Source organism: Mesocricetus auratus, unplaced genomic scaffold, assembly GCF_017639785.1.
Source record: "Mesocricetus auratus isolate SY011 unplaced genomic scaffold, BCM_Maur_2.0 Super-Scaffold_100676, whole genome shotgun sequence".
NCBI lineage: Eukaryota > Metazoa > Chordata > Mammalia > Rodentia > Cricetidae > Mesocricetus > Mesocricetus auratus.
In genome coordinates, this window is record NW_024429266.1 from 168822169 (window position 1) to 168845498 (window position 23330).

Here is a 23330-nt window from a genome sequence, read left to right on the forward strand (position 1 = left end):
GCAGGGGAGATGGTCCATTGACAAATCTGTGGATTATATAATGGAATTTCCTCTTGCCCTCCTTGTTAAAGACACCAAAATATAAAGCCACAAACAATGGGCTTTTCTTCCCAGTTGGTTTGGGATATTTCTGGTATCTTCCCACCTGCTGCTCTTGACTTTGGGGACTGTGGGATTAGAATTGTGTATTATTGCATTGTTTTCTCATGACTGGGTTTCTGATGAAGTTATGCTGATGGAGACATTCATTCAATTATAAGGAGCTTCACATGGATCTAAGCACAGGTCTTTTACCTTACATGGCCTTCCATGCTGGGGAAGCATGCTGCCGATGCCTCAGTCTCTGTGATTTTGTCCTAGGACTGGAACATTGTCTTTGCCTGTTCACGCCTCCTCTCACCCTGAGACTATTTCAGCCTTACTAGTCTGCTAGTCCCGGTGTTTAAAACAAAACTGCAGGTTTGCTAGGGTCTTGATAGGTAACCAGGGACCTATTGATTACAAGAGACCCAATGATGATTGGACATGGGCACCAGAGGGATACTCCTAGGGTCCCAGAGTCATTTAACTTCTTGGTCTGGGGGCTACTCACATAAATGAGTTTCCTTTGAAAATTGCTGTTCTCTACTAAACAGTTTGTATACTTTCTACATGTTATATTTTGCCTCAGTAAAAAAAAAAACTTCCCCTATATTAAAAAAAATCGTATTATTACTGTGTGTCCCTGTGTGATATGTGCGGGGATGTATGTGCCACATTGCATGCCTGGAGGGTAGAGGATTAGTGTACAATGTGTGGGGCTGGTTCTTTCTTTTCTCCTTTATGTATGTGGGTGCTAGGGATCAAACCCAGGTTGCCAGACCTGTTTGCGTGGGAAGTGATTTTGCCCCCTGAGCCATCTCATTGGCCTCTTCTGCCATTTTGAGATGGGGAGGGGTCATCTTACTGTGTAGCACAGGCTAGCCTTGAGCTTGAAACCCTCTTGCCTTATCTTCCTAAATCTTAGATCAGAGGCCACCACACCTGATTGAATAAGTATCCATAAGAAAACCAACCCACCATGGTACATGCAGACTTCCCCTTCTGCTGGATAGAGTCAATGAGAAGACTACAGGTTTAGGCTACTGTTAGCATTAGGGATGACATATTACAGGAAGGGAAATTAATGGGGTCAAATGTATCTTTTGAGGGAGAATTGACAGAAGTCAGAGAAAATTTAAACTGGATTTATCTAGTCACCATCTTGGCTTCTTTTATAGACGGATGATTATGATGGAGAAGCCAGAATAAGAAGCTTTGATTCTAGACCTTTAATATTATGCTTCGAAGGTAAAATACTATTACCTGAACAGCACATGAAGATACCGTTGCCTTCAGGGAGAATGTTGATTATCATCTCTCCAGACTTCACTGTTAGCACAGGGGGCTTGGTGCATGCACGTGTAATAGAAAGCAAGTGTGGGCTTTCAACCATTGGTTTTTTGTTTTTGTTTTGTTTTGGTTTTTCCAGGCAGGGGTTCTTTGTGTTGTTTTGGAGCCTGTTCTGGAACTCACTCGGTAGACCGGGCTGGTCTCCAACTCACAGAGATCTGCCTGCCTCTTCCTCCCGAGTGCTGGGATTAAAGGCATGTGCCACCAACGCCTGGCCACTGGTTCATTTTGTTATTGTGATGTATTTAAGAGTGAACAACGGGCTGGTAAGATGTCTCAGCGAGTAAAAGAGTACTTGCTGCTCTTCCATTGTACCCAAGTTTAATTCCTAGAGCTATAGAGCCTTATTGTGGTTCATCACCATCTATAACTTCATGGGCACCAGGGATACACATGGTACATAAAACACATGCAGAGATATGTTTGTGTGTATATTTACAGGATTCAACAATGACCTTGTATTGGAGAAGAGTGGTGTTGGTGTTTGTATGTGTGTCAATAATGGTGGGAATGTCTAAAAACCCCTGATGTTTCTTTTTTAAAATGGTGCTAGTCACAGGCTGTGGAGATAGTTTGTGGGTAAAGTGCATGCTGTGCAAGCATGGAGACTTCAGTTCATTTCCCTGGCACTTGCGTGAAAGCCTGTGTTGATGTGTGCCTGTAACCCCCGTACTTAGAGGTAGGAAGAGACAGGTCCAGGGGCCAGCTGTGTAGCTAAAATGGCGATCTCCAGGTCCATTGAGAGACTGTCTCAGAAAATGAAATGAATATATACCATATTTTTTGTTACTCATCAATTGAGGAAAATTTAGGTTGTGTCTATTTCCTAGCTATTGTAAATAATGATCTGATAAACATGGCTGAACAATTATCTACAGTGTAGGATATGCCAGTGAATAGTATAGCTGGGTGTGTATGGTAGATTTATTTTTATATTGTTTAGGATTCTCTACAATGATTGAATTAGAGAGAGAGGGGGAGGGAGGCAGAGAGAGAGAGAGAGAGAGACAGAGACAGAGAGACAGAGACAGAGAGACAGAGAGACAGAGACAGAACCCACAGGGTAAAAGAAGATATCTAGAGCTGTGAGGGGCTTTTTAGGTCACTAGAGATCTTCTTGGTGGTGGTAGGGATTTTATTACTTTTGATTGTGTTATTTGTACTTTCCCTACTTATATTGGAAAGATACACTGTTACTTTAAAAACATCTCTCCTACTGAAAAATGGCTTCTCGATGGACAAGCTTGTCTTTTCTAATCTCTAACCTTATTGGACCTTATGAAAAATTATAATACCATTTTGGATAGGATAAGCTGTTTTTGAGTTCACCAACTGTTCCACTGTAGCAGTTCAGACTGCAATTAAAGTGTGACAAATTATGTAGAAGAAGTACAAAGGGTGTTAGGTTGCCTGTGCTGGGAGTCTCTAACTTCAGTACATTTAGATGGCTGAATCTCCGATTTTCTGACTGCATCCCCCTTCAGATTAAAAAAAAATTCCCTGTGTGTTTGTGTATGTGGAGTTTCTGTGTGTGTGTGTGTGTGTGTGTGTGTGTGTGTGTGAGCATGCGAACACAGGTTTATATGCATGCATTTTCGGAGTTCATAGGGTTGACATCAACTACTCTCAATCTGTACATTAAGGCAAGGTTGCCAACTTGAACCCAGAGCTTGATGATTTGGCTAGTTCAAACAGGGCTTACTCAGATCGTAGTCTCCTGAGCCGTAGATCACAGGTGGCCCTGCCAACCTGACATGTATGTGAGTGCTAGGAGTCTAAACTCCAGTTCCCATGCCTTCCCAGCAAGTGCTTGCCCACTAAGCCTCCCCTCAGCCCCACTCCTCCATCATACAGCAGTAATTAACACATTCCATGCTGACTCAGAAACTCGAAGGGTGGTAACCTTTTTCTCTGAAGCTCATACAATAACCAGTGACAGTAAAATTACACATTTTATAAACATATTGAAATATTAGCCCTTCTGACTCATAATTTGTTTATGGCATGTAGAATGAGAAAAATTATTATTTTCACATAGCTCTAATGCTTGACACTCTTGGGCTCTTTAAAGGTTGTGAAGTGAACACATTGAGTTTTTATGTGGGTGTATTTCTTTTTACAAAAATTGTTTGATATGGGGTTAAAAATTTTAATTGCATACGATTTTCCAGCAAATAGCTTTATTAGGTATTTTTTTTAATTCCTGGGGTGATTTTTGTTGTTTTTCTTTTGAATGACAGTATCAGATAATGTAGCAATGTTGGAGCAAACAGTTTGGTTTCAATCCTTTTAATTAATTTCCTACCTTTGTGGAATAGACCCTGTGGTGACTAATACTGTTACCTTGACAGGATCTAACATCCAGGTGGGACAACTTTCTGTGCCTATTTGTGAAGGAGTTTCTAGATTAGGTAAAGTATGCTAGGAAGACTCACCCTAAATGTAGGCTGACCATCCCAAAGGAGAGGTCCCAAACTATGTTGAAAAGAGGAAGCAAGCTGAACTCCAGCAGTCATCCAACCCTGCTTCCTAAACTGTGGAAGCCATGTGACTGGATCTCCCACATCCCATGCCACCCTTGACAGGACGGGCCATGTCCTCTTAAACAATAAGCCCAAATATACCCTTCTCTGTGAAGGTATGTGACTTACACAGAGTCTGTGCTCTCCTGAGAAGTCCATCACATGACAAGATTACAATTTTAGTTTCTAGTCAAGGTTGCCTTGCCAGTGAGGAATGTGGGCTCTGAGATGTCTTCAGAGCTAGAAAAGACATCAGTACTTACTCTGCTCCATGCGCATGTATTCTGTGGTGAGATTCCTTGGTGTTTGAGTCCTCATTGCTAATAGAATCATGTGTACCATGATCTCCGGGCCAACATTTGTGCCTGAGATTGAAGAGTTGAGATGTTCTTGTGACTACCATGATTAAAATGGGTGGAGTTCTTCTTCTGGTTATTTTTTGTGTTGTTGTTGACTTGACATACATCTAGATATATCTGAGAAGAGAGAATCTTTGTTTACATGCCTCCATAAGATTGACCTGTAGGTGAGTCTTGATAATTGTCTTGATAATGATGATGTTGGAGGACTGTGCCCCCTCTAAGTAGGCAGTCCTGGACAGTATAAGAAAGCAGGCTGAACAGCCATGGAACAAGCCAGTAAGAGCATCCCTCTATGGCCTCTGCTTCAGTTCATATTTCAGGTTCCTCCCGACTTCCCTGGTTGGCGGGCTACTAAGGTGTAAGCTGAAATAAACCCTTTCCTCCCCAAGTTGCTTTTGGCCATAGTGTTTTATCAGAGCAACCCTGAGATGTCCCCAAGAACAGGTGCTACAGAGGAACAATCTTAGAAGGTTTCTGTGTCTCTTAGACTTTACCTATGAGCACATTTAGTCTTTGTGTAACTCTATGCTAAAAGACATTTATAACTGAACCTCAGAAGCAGTCATCAAGAGTCTCCCAATAAAAAAAAGCCCAGGTCCAGATGGCTCCAGTACAGAAATTCAAAGAACAGCTTATACCAATTCTTCTCAAAGTATTCCACCCAGTAGAAGCAGAAGTTGTCTTTGCCAAACTCTTTCTATGAGGCTTCAATAACCTTGATACCCAAGCTACACAAAGACACAACTAAGAAAGACATCTTCAGACCAATATCCCTCATGAACATTGATGCAAAAATACTCAATAAAATACTGGCAAATCGGATCCAAGAACACATCAGAAAACACATCCACCATGATCAAGTAAGCTTCATTCCAGGGATGCAGGGATGGTTCAACATATGAAAATCCATCAATATAACCCACCATATAAACAAGCTGAGAAACAAAAATCATATAATCATCTCACTAGATGCTGAAAAAGCCTTTGACAAAATCCAACACCCCTTCATGATAAAGGTCTTGGAGAGATCCGGGATAACAGGAACTTACTTAACATAATAAAAGCTATATACAGTAAACCAACAGTCAACATCAAACTAAATGGACAGAAACTCAATGCAATTCCTCTAAAATCAGTAACAAGACTAGGCTATCCACTCTCTCCATGACTTTTCAATTTTGTCCTTGAAGTTCTAGCTAGAGCAATACGACAACAAAAGGAGATCAAGGGGGTACAAATTGGAAAGGAAGAGGTCAAACTTTCACTATTTCCAGATGATATGATAGTTTACATAAGTGACCCAAAAAAACTACCAGTGACTCCTACAGCTGATAAATACCTTCAGCAATGTGGCAGGATAAAAGATCAACTCAAGAAAATCATTAGCCCTACTAATGGGCTACAATAAAAGGGCTGAGAAAGAAATCAGAGAAACACCGCCCTTTACAATAGCCACAAACAACATAAAATACCTTGGGGTAGTGCTAACCAAACAAGTAAAAGACCTGTATAGCAATCACTTTCAGTCTTTAAAGAAAGGAATTAAAGAAGATACCAGAAAATGGAAAGATCTCCCATGCTCTTGGATAGGTAGGATCAACATAGTAAAAATGGCAATCTTACCAAAAGCAATATACTGATTTAATGCAATCCCCATTAAAATCCCAGCACAATTCTTCACAGACCTTGAAAGAACAATTCTCAACTTTGTATGGAAAAATAAGAGACCCAGAATAGCGAAAATAACCCTGTTCAACAAGGCAACATCCGGAGGCATCACCATCCCTGACTTCAAGCTGTATTTCAGAGCTATAGTCCTGAAAACAGTTTGGTATTGGCACAAAAATAGACAGACCAATGGAATTGAATTGAACACTCCAGCATTAACCCATACACGAATGAACACCTGATCTTTGACAGTGAAATTATACAATGGAAAAAAAGAAAGCATCTTCAACAAATGTTGCTGGCATAACTGGAGGCTGACATGTAGAAGACTGCAGATAGATATATGTCTATCATCATGCACAAAACTTAAATCCAAATGGATCTAATATAAATCCAGCCACACTGAACCTGTTAGAAGAGAAAGTAGGAGGCACCCTTGAACAAATTGGTACATGAGACTGCTTCCTGAACATAACTCCAGTAGCACAGACACTGAGATCGACAATTAATAAATGGGACCTCCTGAAACTGACAAGCTTCTGTAAGGCAAATGGCATAGTCAGCAATACAAAAAGGCAATCCACAGGTTGGGAAAAGATATTCACTAACCCCACATCTGACAGAGGGCTGATCTCCAAAATTTACAAAGAACTCAAAAAGCAAGTATCCAGAACACCAAAGGATCCAATCAAAAAGTGGGGTACAGAACTAAATAGAAAATCCTCAGTAGAGGAGTCTAAAATGGTTGAGAGACACTTGAGAAAGTGCTCAACATCCCCTAGCCATCAGGGAAATGCAAATCAAAACAACTCTGAGATACCTTCTTCCTCCTGTCAGAATGGCTAAAGTAAAAAACTCCAATGACAGTTTATGCTGGAGAGGATGTGGAGAAAGGGGAACATTCGTCCATTGCTGGTGGGAGTGAAAACTTGTACAGCCACTTTGGAAATCAGTATGGAGATTCCTCAGGAAAAGGGGAATCAGTCTACCACAAGACCCAGCCATTCTACTCCTAGGCATATACCCAGAAGATGCCCATTCATACAACAAGGATGTCTGTTCCACTGTGTTCATAGCAGCATTATTTGTAATAGCCAGAACCTGGAAGCAACCTAGATGTCCCTCAACTGAAGAGTGGATAGAGAAAATGTGGTACATTTACACAATGAAGTACTATTCAGTGGAAAAAAAAACAATGGAATCTTGAAATTTGCAGGCAAATGGATGGCACTGGGAGAAACCATCCTGAGTGAAGTAACCCAGTCACAAAAAGAGAAATGTTGTATGTACTCACTCATATATGGATTTTAGACATGAATCTGGGGAGTGCCAGCCTACAATCCCACTGCCAGAGAGTCTGGGAAACAGAACCTTCATCCAGAGCCTGACTGAAACAGAGGTAGACACCCACAGCTAAACACTGAACTGAACCCCTGGAATTCAGTGACAGAAAGGGAGAAATGAGTTAAGACTGGGCTGGTTTAACCCACTGAAGTAGTTGACCTGAACAAGGGGGAGCTCTTGGACCCCAAATTTATGGCTGTGTGGAAAGCATGGCATTGACCCAGACCCTCTGAATGTGGGTGTCTGATAGGAGGCCTAGGTAATCTATGGGGCTTTGGGTAGTATTTATCCCTGGCGTACAAATAGACTTTGAGTGCCCATCCCACAATAAAAGATGCTCTCTGCCTGGACTCTTGGGAGAGGGCCCACGCCCTGCCCTGGATGAAATGACAGTTACTGGAGATCCACCATGGAGTGCCTCACCCTCCCTGGGGATTGGAGTGGAGATTGGGTGGGGGACTGGGAGGCCTGGTGGAGAGGGCGATGGAGGAGGGGAGGGAGAGGGAGCTGGGATTGACATGTGAAACAAGCTTTTTTCTAACTTAAATAAAAAAGTCAAAACAAACAAAAACCAGAAAAGAAAGAGTAGTGCTCCAGAGGTCAAGCTGTCTTTTCGTTCTATAGTGTCATGAAAATGTCAAAATAACTGCAATTTTAACCCAATGGAAAAAAATAATGGCTCACTTGATATTACTAATTTCAGCCTATTGAAACATATGTTTAGTTCCATATAGTCAAACCTGCAAGTGACTCTGTGATCACTGGTGCTGAATATTCAGACTCAATACAGTAGCTTTGGGACACATGCTGGAGGTAGATTGCCATAGGTTAGTTTCTGGCTATGTGATACTATAAAAATCCTTAAGTTCTTGCAGCCTCAAATTTTGTTAAAGGATGTTTGTTTTGATAATTAAATGAGACAATACTGTGAAATGTGTATGTAGCTCATAGAACATTGCAGGAAATTAATTAAAATGCAAGTAGGTAATTTTTAGCTTTGGAATTATTATATAGTGATAACATCTTGCTGGGTAGTGGTGGTGCACACTTTTAATCCCAGCACTTGGTAGGATTATGTAATGACCCAGAGCTGACTTCATGGAAAATTATTTCTCCTAATAGGAGCATTAATTATGAAATTGCTGGTTGCCTGCCTAGGTGTGCTTAGAGAACAGATATTTCGATGAGTTATTATTTGAGCGCATCCCTCTTCGGTGGCTTTCTTTTAAGCAGGAAGTCTGTTACTGCTCTTGTTTCTTTGCTGTGGGAAGGTTCACCTTAGAAGATGTGTTGTGCTTGAGTTTTCACTGGAGAGAATCCACAGTTGTGATTCCTAGGTAACGCACTGTGCTTTACCAATTCCCAGTGATGTATGGAAGAAGGTTGGGCATACTCCTTCTGGGGGATTGCCTCTCTTCGCTTTCCTTAAACAGCTTCACTCCCCTGCACATTTCCACAAATAAAATCAAGATCATTAGCTGTTCAGAGTGAGATGCCTAGATTATGTGAAAATACAGTTGTTTTAGTGGGATTGGACAGTTAATATTAAATTGTCTTTAATTTTTAAAGTCAGTATATTTATATCTGTTCTGATAGAGAGAATTAGCATTACAAGCATTCTGGGATGAAGAGGAAAGTTAAACATCAGATGAAATAAGAAACTGGTTAGTATTCTGGCGATCCACCATGGAGGGTGTCACCCTCCTTGGAGATCGGAGTGTAGATTGGGTAGGGGGCTGGGGGACTGGTGAGGAGAGCAGTGGATGAGGGGAGGGAGAGGAGAGGGAGCTGGGATTGACTGTGAAACAAGCTTGTTTCTAACTTAAATAAAAATAAAGAAGAAAAAAAAACTAATCAGTAGTTCTGACAAGTATTTTTTAAAACTTTTTTCTGTCACTTGTTTCTGTTTTAAAAGTGATGGAACAGGAGGGCCCCAAGGTCTCCACTGTTCAGCTCTATAAGAACTACTGAACCATTTATTCCAATTAGCATAGTTATCTAATCTCCCCTATCAATGGCTTGATAGCAAATATTCCTGGGAGGCTCTAGGGAGATTACAAGAGGTCCAGAGAGTTGACCCCCAGTGTTATAGCTTGTGCCTGTGACTCTGCTGCCCCACAGCTGTGTTCCACACAACTGTTCTGTTCTCCTTCTCCTTGAGTGGGAATTGGAGATCTCATCATAGTAGACTCTCTCTGGGCAGGTTTAGGGGCTGAATTGAACATGCAAAGCCCAGAGTGGTGTCCTTGAGGGTAGATCCTCAGGAAAGGGGAATAAAGGTTTCCACTGCCAACCAGCAAACACTGTTTCCCATGAACAAGCAAGCATTGTGTTAGCTGCTAGAGCAGCTTGAATTAAACTCTCTCCCTCTGGATTATGTAACTCATAGGATTTAACTGTGACCGACCCACTCAGCATTTCAGAAAGGGAACATACCACCTGTTTCAGGTAGTCAACATTTCCATGTAATTCTACTGAGAAACTTCAGAAGGGACGCGAGCAAGCCTGAGAGCCTGGCCACCTTAGACCGTGCTTCGTGGTTGCAGCTAGAGCCAGGTTAGCCGGCCAGTGCCAAAGGCAGCAACTGCAGTAAGAAGAGACCCCATGGTCCGGCCCCAGGTGGAACCCTTATGAGGATGAAGCCCATCCCCATGCTGCTGTTGTCATTCCTGAACCGTGCTCACTTGAGGATTCAGAACTCCTGGCATCCTTGCTTGCGGCGCTTCTAGACAAGCATGGTGTATGTTGTCTTCTTGTACTTGTGTTTAGATGGCTTGCCATGTTCTACATAAGCCTCTTTTAGAAAAATGTGAGATGATAGTGGTAAACTATATTGGGACCATCTCAATTTAGTATTAAATAAGTCTGGGACAACAAGCAACGCCCACCCCATTACAAGTCTTATATGAAGCAAACATCTATTTTTGCTTTGTGCAGACTCCACTGTATGAAATGCTAAAAATAGTCAAATGCTCAGAAATCATTTGCGATGCAAAAATGACTGTGGGGGGAATCATGTTGTTTTATGCCCTGGATATAACTCAGTCTTACAGGCCAGAAATTGTGCCCTAGAACTACGTTCATTTCATTTCAACGCTTTTCTGTTGTTGGAGGGACACATACTGCTGCTCCCTGGGGACTCGAAATGTCATCTTGCCGACACAAGCTGCTAACAGATTTTTCCCTCCTTTCTCTTATTTCTTATTGCCTAAAAGAAATCTACCTGGGTCTTGGGTTTTGAAGATGTATTTTGTTCATTTTGTTTTGTATTTTTTAGAAAGTAAGATAGAGAGTAGGTGGGAATAAAGAAAACATAGGTTAGAGTCATTGAGAGACCAGATCTTTAGGGTTTTTAAAGTGCTCAGCTCATTTCCTGCTTCTGATAGTGTCTCCTAAGCTTATGCTATGTACAGGCCTGAGAAGATCTAATTCTGGCCTTAATGCACTGACAGGTACTGAACTGTCAAGTCAGATCAAATGTACTCCACGAAATCACAGAACTAGCCCCAGACACCAACCTCTGAGCCTAGAAATTGGATACCTTAAGTATATCTGTGTCCATGTGTCGTGCCCCTCCACCCCTGCCACAAAAAAAAAAAAAAAACCACCACCAACAACAAAAACAAACAAACTTTCAGGTGAAGTGTTAGAACATGCCAAAGGAATAGCTGACTAGTTTACAACCTAAAGATTGGGTTTCTGCTAGTGTGTGGAACACCCCCACCTAGGTGTGTCTAGGGTGAGCCAGCTGACCCAATTCTGAGTGTATTTAGGAAAAGTGATCATATCCTCATCTCTCACCAGCCTGTGCTCTCCACCTTCTTCTGCCTTGGGTCAGGGTCACGATGCACACAGCCTTGGGCACCTCTCTACATTGCTGCGGCTTGCAGGATTTGTTCCAGACTTCCAAAACATAAAGATGCTAGAGGGTAAGTGAGAGGCCACATTGCATAAAGCGGAAGTGGATAGGCAGGACTCTGCTCCTGGAAGGCTGACACAGTTGACATGCTGTTTTAGGTGACATACTGGTTTTTGAGCATTTAACCCTTCACAAGCTTCTTTTCCGGGCTGTGACGGTTTCTTGCCATCTGTTTCATTTTCCAGTGAGCTGATTTGCTTTTGGAAACCCACATGGCTCAAGGAAATGGAAAGCAGCACTAGGTTTTCTGGAAAAATCTGTGGAATGTGTTCTCCTCCCAACCATGTCTGTGCTTCTGTCTTCTCTTGTCGTCTGCCCACACTCTCTGGTCTGGTGACATTTCTGAAAAACAGTGGCAAAATCTAAGCTTAAGCCCAATATAGAGGGTTTTTTTTTCCTCTCCTACAACCAACCTTTATTATAGCTATAGCAATCTTTTCCTATGGTGTTTATTTAAAATTTTCTCACATATAAAGGACTTTTGGCATATGGGATGAGGAAATATATATTTTAAAGAACCGAGTCATTTCTTCTATAAGGAGATTTCCTAAAACATGAAATTTGGACTTAATTTGGAAACCAAAAAGAAAAAATACAGTGAAATAAATACTTCCATGAAATAAGCCTTGTAGTTGTTTTCATTCTGAAAAATGGAAGTTGATTATATAGGCTCATATGTAACACTGAGGTCATATCTAAGCTTTGGACTCGGAATCTGTCCTTGGGGATTTGAGAAAGGAAACAGTTAGTTTTGAATTCTAGTACCAGACTCTGCCGGTTTGCACTGTTTTACAGGATGTGCATAGCAGCTCGGACCATCTGAAGGATCCCAGACCAAGCCCGTGCAAGGGGTGGAAGCAGTATATCCCAGCCTTCTCCTCAGCCCTCTCTTTTCACCTTTATAGCTCTTACTGTCTTCTCTTTCCAGCCACAGTCCAGCCAACCAGGCTAGAGGTGGGGTGCCTGTCCCTGCCATCCTGCTGGCTGCCTAGAGGAAGGCCCTCCTTGGCCTTTGCTTTCACTTGCCTTATTTGGTCAGATGTGGAGTTCCTTATTCCTGGAAAGGGCCTTTTCACCCATTTCAGACACTATTTCCCCCTTCCATCTCCTGAGGAGAACCAGAGCTTCCTTGAAGCTTGGGGCTCCTGGTTTGATGGGGTATCTTAATGGATTCTCACTGGCTCCAGGGCTGGTGATCGTTGGCCTCTGGCTAATGAGATGTTTACCTATAATGTATATAGTTAAGTATAAACTTCCTTCTGAAACCAGGGCTCCAGAGTATGCTGGTTTTGGTTTTGGTTTGTTTTGTTTTTTGTTTTTTTGTTTTGGCTTTTTCCAGAGCCCAAAGAGGGCTTTTTCCTTCTCGAACTTCTCAGGATCCTGCTGCCTAGAGTGCCTTTTCCCCAGTTATCCTTTCTGGCTCTGCTTTCTCTCTGCCTCTTTAGGGGCTTCATCTTATCCCTCTGAGGGATAGCTAACCCCGATTACAGTAAAGATCCATATCCCCAGTTGTAAGGAGCTCATGATTAGCTATTCTCTTAACTCTTGCCTCTGGCATCACAGAATAATCTTAGTGTGTTCACTGTTTGCAAAGTCTTGTTCTCACTCTTGCTACCACCCCTACTCCTTCACCTGCTGGGGTCTGGACTCCTGTCTTCCTTCTAAGTAATCCAAGCAGCATCACTTTAAAAATAATTCCATTTCGAGGCCAGCCCGGTCTGCAGAGTGAGGTCCAGGACAGGCAGGGCTACACACAACAGAGAAACTCTGTCTGAAAAAACAAAACAAAACAAAAATTTGAGTATAAGAGAGATGAGAAGGCGTGGCATATTTCTTGGAGACTGTTTATTTTGTGTTTTAGCCTAAAAAGGAAGTTTGTAGTATGGAGAATGAAAGTTAGATCCTTCCTGATGAAAGGTGGAGATGGAGAAGGGGGAGGAGAGGAAGTGTGGTTAATGGAGTTAGTCCTTGCTCCTGGCTCAGGGGAGAACACTAAAAAAAAAAAAAAAGATAAGAAAAGAAAAAAACCTGTTGCTTTATATGTTTATTTATTTTGAAAGCAGGCAGTTGCATTTGGTGCCGGTTTCAGGGGGGGCTGTCCTCCTAAGAGAAGCCGGTTTTCCCTCCCAGCTTTCAGAAGCTGCAGCTCAGTAGGGATTGCTGAAGCTCCGAATTCACTTTCGTTTTCTAGAACTTGTTGATGAAGCCTGTTCTTTCAGCTTGGCTGCATTTCTCTCTTCCAGACCTGCCTGCCGCAGAAGGACTTCCTGATCCCCCTCAGTTCCCCAGAGAGTGTTGGGTTAAAGGAGCTAGGGAGCTGGTGTCCTCATACATACCCGGAAAGGAAAGGCCTAGGGAAAGGCAAAGGAGTGACATCCAGCAGCTTGCTAGGGTAAAGGGAGAAAAAGAGAAGGGAAGCCTGTCAGTGCTCACTACCACACTTTCTCTGAGCTGCCTGGATGTGTTAGCCACCACGCAAGTGAGGAGAGGCACACTGGAGTGACCCACCTGCGGGATTGTGTGTTGCTCCCTGGTTTCCTGCCCTGGTAGTTGTTTTGGTAGCTGGACACTGCATTCTCTCCTATCTGGTTCGAGCATTTCTGTTTCCTGTTGAGAAAATAGCAAACTTGAGAAGATTCAAAGCAGCAGTTTAGACGCTCCAGGAAAAACGGCTGGCTGATGCTGGGTGAAACCTGTAAAACCCACCAATATCCTGTCTCCAGGGATAGGTAGAATTGTTTTGATTAGATTGTCCAAAGTCACCCAGAACTAGAGATGCATGTTCCTCAGGTGGAGTGAGTTTCTTTGTCTTTCTTAATTATTCGTCTATATTCTGGTGCACGGAACTTTTTTCACACCAATAGTGGTGATTTCTGCTACTGCTGACAGGTACTGAGTACTCCATAGTACCCAGTCTGCACTCAAAGTTCTCCCATACGTAAATTTCACAGGTTCTCTCATGAGGCTAGTGCTGGCCATGTCCTTGTTTTACTCTTCTAGAAAAACAGGCCTAGAGAATTAACATGCTCAGACCCATACATAGTTAGAAGGAAGAAACCTGACTGTCAGACTCAAAGTGGCCTTGCTGGATGCATGCACTGTTTTCTCAGAGCTGAAGCTGCACTCTGGTTGAAAGCAGGCTTTCATGCTTTCTCTACCTATATGAAACACACAGGTTCTTTTGGTGATCACTGATCACCTTTCTTTAGACCAGGTTCTCTTTGTGTGTGAGTGTGTGTGTGTGTGTTCACGCGTGTGCATATTTGTGTTGTGTGCTGCACACGCACACATGTGTGTACCTATGTGTGAGTATACAGTTGTATAGACACATGGATAATGCTCTGGTGTCAGTCCTCAGGAGCCATCCATGGGTGTTAAAATTTTTCGTTTCAAGAGAGGATCTGTTACTTAGCCTGGATCCTACCCATTGGATTCCTAGATTGGCTGACCAGCAGGTTCTAGGGATCTGCCTCTTTCTTCTTCCTCAGTGTTGGGATTATAAGCACATGGTAACCATATGACTTTTCACAAGGGTTCTGGGATTCAAACTCAGGTCCTCTCCCCATGTTTATACAACAGGTATTTGCTGATTGAATTATGGTCCCAGCCTGCCACAGTCTCTTTTAAGCCTCCATCTGTTTTGTTACTTTACTGTGTTTTTTCCTGACCCTTGTTTACTGCTGATTGGAGCTATCAGAGTTTTCAGGGCGCTGGGAATTGCCTTGGAAATTGAGACATTGTTTCCTGTGTTCTGTGTCTGCAGTTGTGAACTGGACTTGGAAATCATTTTTAAAATCCTTTCTCTGGAGATCAAGATGTCCAGTTGGCTTTGCTTTAAGTCAGTACTTTGCAAGTTCTATGTAAAATGCCTGATGATGTCATCAAAATTCAACCTGGACAGCCTCTTTTCTGTCTGACTTGCACTGGAGTCAAAGAGTGTACATTTCCACCTTTTAAGATGTCACCAGGGGTATCACTGCTCTGAGCTCTTGTTTCTCACCCTGGCTTAGAGGGCCTGGGCATATTGGCCCTGCATCCTGATTGTCCATTTAAGAAAAAAAATATTGTATTCTACCCCTTTCAATTCATTTATAGAACTGTCTCCTGTGGTGGCTGGAATTTGTGACTTCAGCTGCCATCTGGAAGCTTTGCTGCCACCAGAGTGAAGTGAGAATGGGGAGAAAAATGTGCAGGGTATTGAAGAAGAAGTTTCACCATTTGGGTAGGACTTGCTAAAAAGGCATCCCTAATTGGTATCTTAGCAGCTAATGGTTGTCACTGAAGGCTGTAAATCACACTGCCTAGAATCTTCTTGAAGACAGCTTCTAACTGCAAAGTTTTTTTTTTAATACCTTTCATCTGAGTTTTGTTAAATAGCCTGCTGGAATCCAAAATAGAAGCTGTGTAGGGAGGTTATCCTTAAGCAGATCTCTGCTGCCAAGACTGCTGTGGTAAAGTTGTATGGCTCCCCACCTCCCTGGCAAGAAATTGGCAGGCAGAGATCACAAAACGGAGGATTTGGGAGATGGTTCAGTGGGTATAGTGCTTGCCATAGAAGTGTCGGGATATGAGTTTGGATCCTCAGAACCCAAATAAAGCAAGGTTTGGTATCATGCATGAGATGGAGGCAGGGAAACCCCCAGAAGTCTGTGCCAGCTAGGAATTCCCAATGGTAAACAACCGAAAAGAGAGCCTAATGCAGGGTAGAAGGTGAAGACCAACATCTGAGGTTGTCCTCTGACTTCCATATGTGAACCTGTATGCACTTCCATACACACGCACACACACACGCACACCTTAAAGATAACGCCGTTTTGGTGGATACTTGATGCTTGACTGTCTCCTTGAGCATCTCCACCCCTATCCTCGGGCGCTGAGTTATTTAAGGATAAAAGAATGTTATTTTCTGTCAGACATGGAATAGATACATGCTTCATCACTGTGACTAAAATGCCGGACAGAGAACAATTCAAGGACAGGAAGATGACTTTAGCTCACGGTTTTAGAAGGTTTCAGTGTACTGTGGTGGAGAAGACAGGAGTGGGGTGGAGAAGACAGTTCGTGACTGTGAGAGTATGCAGTAGGAACTCAAGGTAGTGGTCCAGGGAGCAGAAGCTCAAAAGGAGACAGGGCCAAGTATAATCTCCAGGCTCTGTCTCTAATAGCCTACTTCTGGCAGCTAGAGTGCCCCTCCAAAGTTTCTGCAACCTCCCAAAGTAACAGCAGTAGTTGGCAAGCCAACATTCAGCACATAAACTTATGGGGACACTTGGAGCGTATGCATATTTGCGTATTTTAAGGTTAAAGTGATTTTTTTCCTTTTTGTCGTATTTAAGACGATACCCAGAGCCTTGTGCATTCTAGGCTCTTCTGCTGAGTCACCTCCTCAACCTTATATTGGATTTTCAAGCTATATTCAATGAAGGAAGTCCTTTCATCCACAGGGCTCTGCAGATACCATTTTCTAGACACCCATCCCCACTCCCTGCCTACCTTTTTCTGGCCCAAGGCTTCATTCTGGCTTTCCTCCCTTCCCCATTCACACACACTCTAGACCTAGCCTTTCTTAGTCCCAGAGGTTAAATATGCAGATGGCTGTATCACATTGGTTTCTTCTGTCACCATTTGTGCTCTTAGGAGACAAACCCTAGTGACAACTCCCCAGGAACAGTGAGATGTCAGAGGTATCTTACAGTGATACCCTGTCTCAGATTGGTAATCTCCCTGTGCTCTCGTCTGCTTCCTCTCATCTTTCCTATCTGACCTTTGCTCTGAACCTTGTAGTGTCTGATTCCTCTTCATCCATCATCCATTGCATTTTTGGCCATCTGAGGCCCGTTTTCTCACCCTTGATGGTATTACTGATCCATTTGCATCCCTGTGTACTGGATAGCCTCATGCTGTTGTGAGCCATCATCATCTGTCTGCTAGAGCAGTGTTTCCCACAAGTCTGTGACCTTTGTAGTAAGAAGCATACATCATGTTGCAATCTAGGAGACATATGCAACAAAAGGCAGAAAACAGTACTTAACCTTTACTTTCTGTAGCCCACTGTGATATTTCAATGGAGAGAGAGACAGAGAGAGGGAGAGAGAGAGAGAGAGAGAGAGAGAGAGAGAGAGAGAGAGAGAGAGAGAGAGAGAGAGAGAGAGAGAGAGAGAGAAAGAGACTAGCTGAAATCTATTTAATTCATGTTGTGGATGGTAGTTGGAAGAGCAGTGGTTTGCACTGTTGTTTTATGCAGTTTGTGAAGTAAGTAGCATTGGTTTTAACTGGAAACCTTTAGAAAGAAAGCTACTGAAATAAATCTGTTGAAATAGATTACATTGAGACAAATCCTACTTGTGCTGTTGAGTGACCATGGTGGCCCCACCATGGGTCCTTTAGCTTCTAGCTCTGCTGGACAGAGTTCCAGTGGTCACCGTAGATCCATCCAGGTTATGCTTTGCTTACACAAGAGTGACCTCCCACCTCCTGTTCAACAAAAGCCAGCAGGCCTCTTTATCCAACCAGGGTCACTGCTGGAGATGGCTGCATGTTAAGATCATTCAGAGGAATTAGAAACACATAAATAATAACAAGACTAGTGCCTGAAACTTGTGGGAGAGTGAGAATCCCTGGGTATGTGGCCAGGATTGTTAAGCAGCTTTATAGCATCTGTTCCCTGTCTCCCTCCCACAGTGGACCTCTCTATGGCACTTCTGGCCTGCTAGGCTCTACTCACATTGCCTGCCTTGCTAGTACTTGCAAACAGATAGGGTCTTTCTACTCACAGGGCCTTTCATTCCTACTTTTATGCCTGGAACTCTCTTCTGTCACCTGCTTTGTGTCTCTCTGTAGATACCATCATCTCACAGAGACCTCCTGACCTTCCTGTCACCTTTACCCCTATAACTGCTTCATGGTGTTTTAAAACTCCATTCCTTTTGGATCTCTGTGTTTTGTGTTGCTTCATTTCTGTTTTTCTGTCCCTCCCTTTGGAATTTAAGGTGTGTGTGAGAGACCATACAGAGACCACGCCCATTCTGCTCGCTACTATGTCTTTACTACCTAGAACCATACAGAATTTGTGTGTTTTTTCTTTTCCTTCCTCCCTTCCTTCCTCCCTCCCTCCCTCCATTTCTTCCTTCCCTTCTTTATTCCCTTCTTTCTGTTTATTCAAGACAGGGTTTCTTTGTGTAACAGCCCTGGCTGCCCTGGAACTCACTTTGTAGAGCAGGGTGGCCTTGAATTCACAGAGATCTCCTTGCCTCTGCCTCCCGAGTGCAAGGGATTAGAGGTTTGTGTCACCATCACCTAGCTAGAAATCACATTATTAATGAACAAGAATAGCAGAGTAGGATAGAGCTCAATGTTAGAAGGCTTGTCTAGCATGCCTGAGACCCTGGGTTCCATCCTCATCCCTGCAAGCCAACAACTGACTGTAGAATGGTTTTCTTGGCTCTCTGTCTTCCCTGGCTGGACCAGGGAGGAAGAATACTTGCTCTTAGTCATTTGTCACACTGGGCCTGTCATGTATTTTGATTCAAAATGGCATTTTCCCTGTTTCTCCTAGGGAAGAATATACAGAGAAGGGAAGGGAGTGAAAGGAAAGGAGGACAAACCAGACAATGTCATTATTTTCCCAAAGCTGAATGTCTGTTTCTGGATAACAGTTCCTTGCCTACTTTTTCATTTCACCTGGCCATTTTTCTTTCACCATCACACACAGTATTTGTACTTGTCACTAGACCACATTTGTCAGCAGTTGTTCTAGTTTGTGTTTAGAACTGGATGTATTTAACATGATGGCTTACTTGAGCTTGGTAGAATTTTTTTTTTTGTCTTCATCTGGAGCAGTGTCAGTTGAACAGGCAGATCTGACATAACCATCTTATGTAATCAGACATTTCAAGGATGCAAATTGGAAAGCTTTTGCAGTGAGGTTTTAGAACTCCTTTTACTGTGCCCGCTTTGAGGTTTGGGCTTCCTGCTTCTGATCCTTTACCCTAGATACAGCCTTTTCAGGAGGCTAATTCAGAGCTGGGGTTCTGAAGGATTCTTGGGCTTTTGAAGGAGGATGGTGAGACTCATGTCTATGTGTAATAACAAAATCTGGGCAAGTACAAAGATCCAATCGATCTTAGTTTTTTTGTTTTCGTTTTTTTAAAGATGTACCACCACTACAGCCTCCTGACCATACCTGGGAAGTCTGGGAGGTGGTGTGATCAGCCTCTGAGCAGTCTAGGTGTGATACTGAGCCCTCTGCCCTTGGTCATGCTATGAGTCCACTAACTTACAACTTTGAATGTGACTCTGAGACATCCATTGAATAATTGTTTGTAAAGTTCAGATGCTACTTGGGAAAAAATGAGTCAGATGGAGCCATATTGCCCTTTAGGCATATAGAATATTGTAAAACATGAGGGTGGCTGTGTTCTATTATATATAATCCATTGTAAGACATGACAAACCCTTAATAGATTTATATAACATATCAGGTGAACATAGTGTAAAAGAGAACATAAGGCATGCAGTAAAGACATGGAAGATGAGGCCAGAGGTGAAGATGGAAAAGGGGGTTCAGACTCTTACCTTGGAAGGTGATTTTTATGGAATTCTTACTACTGTTTAACAGTAAGAACCTTTGAGGATTTATGGGTAGGGATAGATGGGGTCAATCAACAGGTGCCTTCAGAAAGCCAACTTTGGCAGTCATCTGAGAGATTGGAGCCAGGGAGGCTCTGAAAGAGTCCTGGTGAGAGCCAATAAGAAGGGGTTCAAAGCACCCCGTGAGGCAGCAGAAAATTAGGTGTGGCCTTAAGCAGGGCTTATCAACCAGCTTTGGAGATTTGAGGAGGAAAGAACAATGAATGGTAATATAAACAGCCCTTGCTGACTCCTAGAAAAGGGAAGTGTCCCATGAGTTACTGTGGTTGTCAGAAAAACTAGATACTGAATGAGGCAGGGATAGGAAATGACCTGACCCTGCTTAATGTAGACAAGTACAAGAGACATGTATGCCAATCATCTAGATCCCAGAAGGAACCAGCTGAGGTCTGAATCGCTGTGGAGTTATTTACCAGGAACCCAAGTCCTAGTCTGGAGTATAGGATGGAGGGTAGAGCTGCAGAGAAAATGTCTTTGGCTCAGAAATGGCAGTTAGGCCAGAAATGTAAGTCACAACCCAGATGTTACAGTAGGTGCTGTGGATGCTGTAGGTGCTTGGCCTGGGATCCCATGTAATTCTTCCTGGTTCTGTGGTTCTTTAGGAACAGAGGCCAGGCTCACCATCAAAGAACAGCACCTCTTCCTGAGATTCAGCAAGTCTACAGTGCTGGGGATTTTGTCTTTTCATGCCCTCGCTGGGACTGCTGGGCCAGAAGATTGAAAGCCTAGCGAGGCAACCTGGGCTTCAGGAGGCAGAAGCAGTATTCTGAGATGTTATAGAGCATGCTAAAGATTTTCTGTAGAACCTTGCCTGAAAGCCAGCCTGATCGCTTTTACTCACTGTCCCGGTTTACCCAAGGAACACTTTCTTAGTAAATCAGGGCCCCTTCCAGGACCCCCTTCCAGGGATCATAACCCAGTGTAGAGGTTGCTTTTTCTCTGGGTGAAAGAAATCCATGTCTGGTGCATGACTAACAAAACTGTGCCCCTTGACTCTCTTTGCTTTTCTATCTCTTGTGTGTGCCTTTTCCTGCTGAGGCCTCTCACTGGCCCTTAGCTCCTTTATCTCAGTGCTAATATGGTTGGGTAGCAAGGAAAATGAGGAGAATGGACCCCGAATAAGCAATAGACTGTTTGCTACTAGTGTTTAAGGAGAAAGTGAGATGGTCCTATCCAGGGGAGAGAGGGAGGTGTGCCAGGAGGTTGAGGCTTTCCATAATAGTTATAAATTAAGTCTGGATTAAATCCTTCTCCTATTCTTACCATTCCCATGGTGTATACCTTGGGCCAGTTGATAAACATCATTTTAGCCATCTAAAAAGTGAGGCTGATTATGGTAGTGAGTCTAACCGCAAAGGTAGTTCAGAGAATCTATTAATGAATCTCTCATCATAGTGTCCATTGCCTTCAGTTTTGAACTGTTGAATACTCTGTGTGTGTGTGTGTGTGTGTGTGTGTGTGTGTGTGTGTGTGTGTGTGTGTGTGTGTACACGTACCTGTGTCTGTGGTTAGCATCTGGTCTCTTTCCTTGTCCCTCTTGACATTACATTCTGAGACAGTGTTTCATGACAAACTTGGATCTCACCAACTTGTTAGACTGGCTGGCCAGCAAGCCTCTTTAGTTACTTACTGCCATGCTTTGGTGTTTTTGTTTGTTTGCTTTTTTTATTCTCTGTGTCTTTCACATCATGTACCTTGCTCTCATTCATTTCCTGTCCCTTTGAATCCACCCTCTACCCCTGCACCCACCCCAAACAAAACAAAATTCAAGAGAAAAAAAGGAAGAAAAACAAATGAGGAAAAAATAGGGAAAAATAAAAAAGTCTCATCATGGAGGTTGCAGTGTGACCCCATAAAGTCAAGCCATATACCCCTTTGTTCATACATCTCTACATGCAAGTGTTCATTTTAAGGATCTTTGGTCTGGTTTGAGGCCCCTGGTCTCCACTACATGATTGATGTTGGGCCCCCACTAGGATTCTTCCTGGACATCCACTGGTGCCCCATGTTGTGGAGATCTTGCAGCTTTGCGTTTTTGGGTTAGGTCCCTTCATGTGCTCCAGTAGATCATAGATGGGGTGGATGGTGGGGTGGCCAAGTTATAACCCTGGGTCTGGGTCTGAGCAGCTGTAGGGTTGGTCCCCAGGACGGGAAATGTGGACAGTCTCCCATGGTTACAATGTCACGGTGGCTCACTCACACCTCTGTTAGCCGGGTTGGCTCTATTGTGCTGCCCTGGCGAGGTGCAGGGTCCTGCTCTCGCAAGTGATGCAGCTGGTGAGGCTCAGGGATCGCTCTCCCACTCTCATGATCACAGGGCCTGCTCTCCCACCTGCCCCTGGTGTTGATGGGCATGGGGTGGGGTCGGCTAGGTCTCCCAGGCTCAGGTCCTCAGGATTAGCTCACCTGTGCTCTCATCAACAGGGTCATCTCTGCTGTGCTTCCCAGGGCTTGCTCAAGGGGTCAGTTCCCTCATGATCTCAGCCCTCTCCCATCTTTTCAGATATGCCTCTGTCCACGGGACCTGAACCATTCTCCCTGCCTCCCTCCCTGCCTCCTCTCCCTCACTCCTCCTTCTTTCCCCCCTTCCCTCCCAACCTCAAGCCACCATACTGTACTTCTTCTCACTCTAATAGTGCTCGTGTGGCTGGTGCTGCAAGGTAACTGGTTGGGTCCATGTTTTCTCCTCGGAGCTGGAGGTGGGCTGCCCCAGGCCTGTGTGTGAACCTCCCTGTCTCACTCAGGTAGCCAGAGTGAGGGGCCTTCTCAGGAAAGTGATGGAGGGTGTCAGAGGACACCAAGATGGAGAAGGTGAGATCTAGAAAGTATGCTGACAGTACCATTTAGATCCCCAGTGTCCTTTGAGAGGGCTTTGGGAGGATGCAGGGGTGGCTGCTTTTATGAACCAGCGAAGTCCAGGTGTGACTGATTTCCTATATGAAAAACTGTACCTTGTGTTTGTGTGTGTGTGTGTGTGTGTGTGTGTTTTAACCCAATTGCCCCTACTGCCAAATACTTCCTCTCAAGCCAATGACAGACCTGCTGATTTTTGAGGCTTTTACCATCAACCCAAGCAACACTCACAAAATTAGATAAGCCCAAATTGGAGATAAATACTTTTCTCCAACCTTGTCTATCTCAGAAAGACAGTATGCTGGATGTAGTTGGTGTCTGCATCTCAGGCAAGTGTTTGCAGTTAAAAGTGCATTGCGAGTCAAGAACAGAGGAAGAGTTCCCAAGGGATTTCTGTAGAGGTTCTGACATCACAGTTGAAAGCCAAGTCCATAGACAAACAGGCATCCCCTTGCTATGAGTCATTCTTTTTCTGCTTTTAAAGTATTAGTTTCTAATAGTGTTTGTCGTCTTTGCTTCCCAAACTCAGACTTTTTAGCAGAGTTAAGTAGGAGCCTGTTATCCCTGCAAAGTGATATTTAG

The 23330-nt window shown here is 43.5% G+C and overlaps 1 protein-coding gene and 1 long non-coding RNA gene across 10 annotated transcripts in view; one reads left to right on the forward strand and one right to left on the reverse strand.

Moving 5' to 3' along the window:
* Itpr1 (inositol 1,4,5-trisphosphate receptor type 1) overlaps window positions 1–23330 on the forward strand; it is a 343520-nt gene that overhangs the window by 71608 nt on the left and 248582 nt on the right. The gene's annotated exons all lie outside the window — the stretch shown is intronic.
* On the reverse strand, window positions 10957–13014 carry LOC121136737. The gene is made up of 2 exons (XR_005873833.1): window positions 12879–13014; window positions 10957–11588 (listed from the first exon to the last, which is right to left on the reverse strand). It is a non-coding gene; the product is annotated as an uncharacterized LOC121136737 (long non-coding RNA).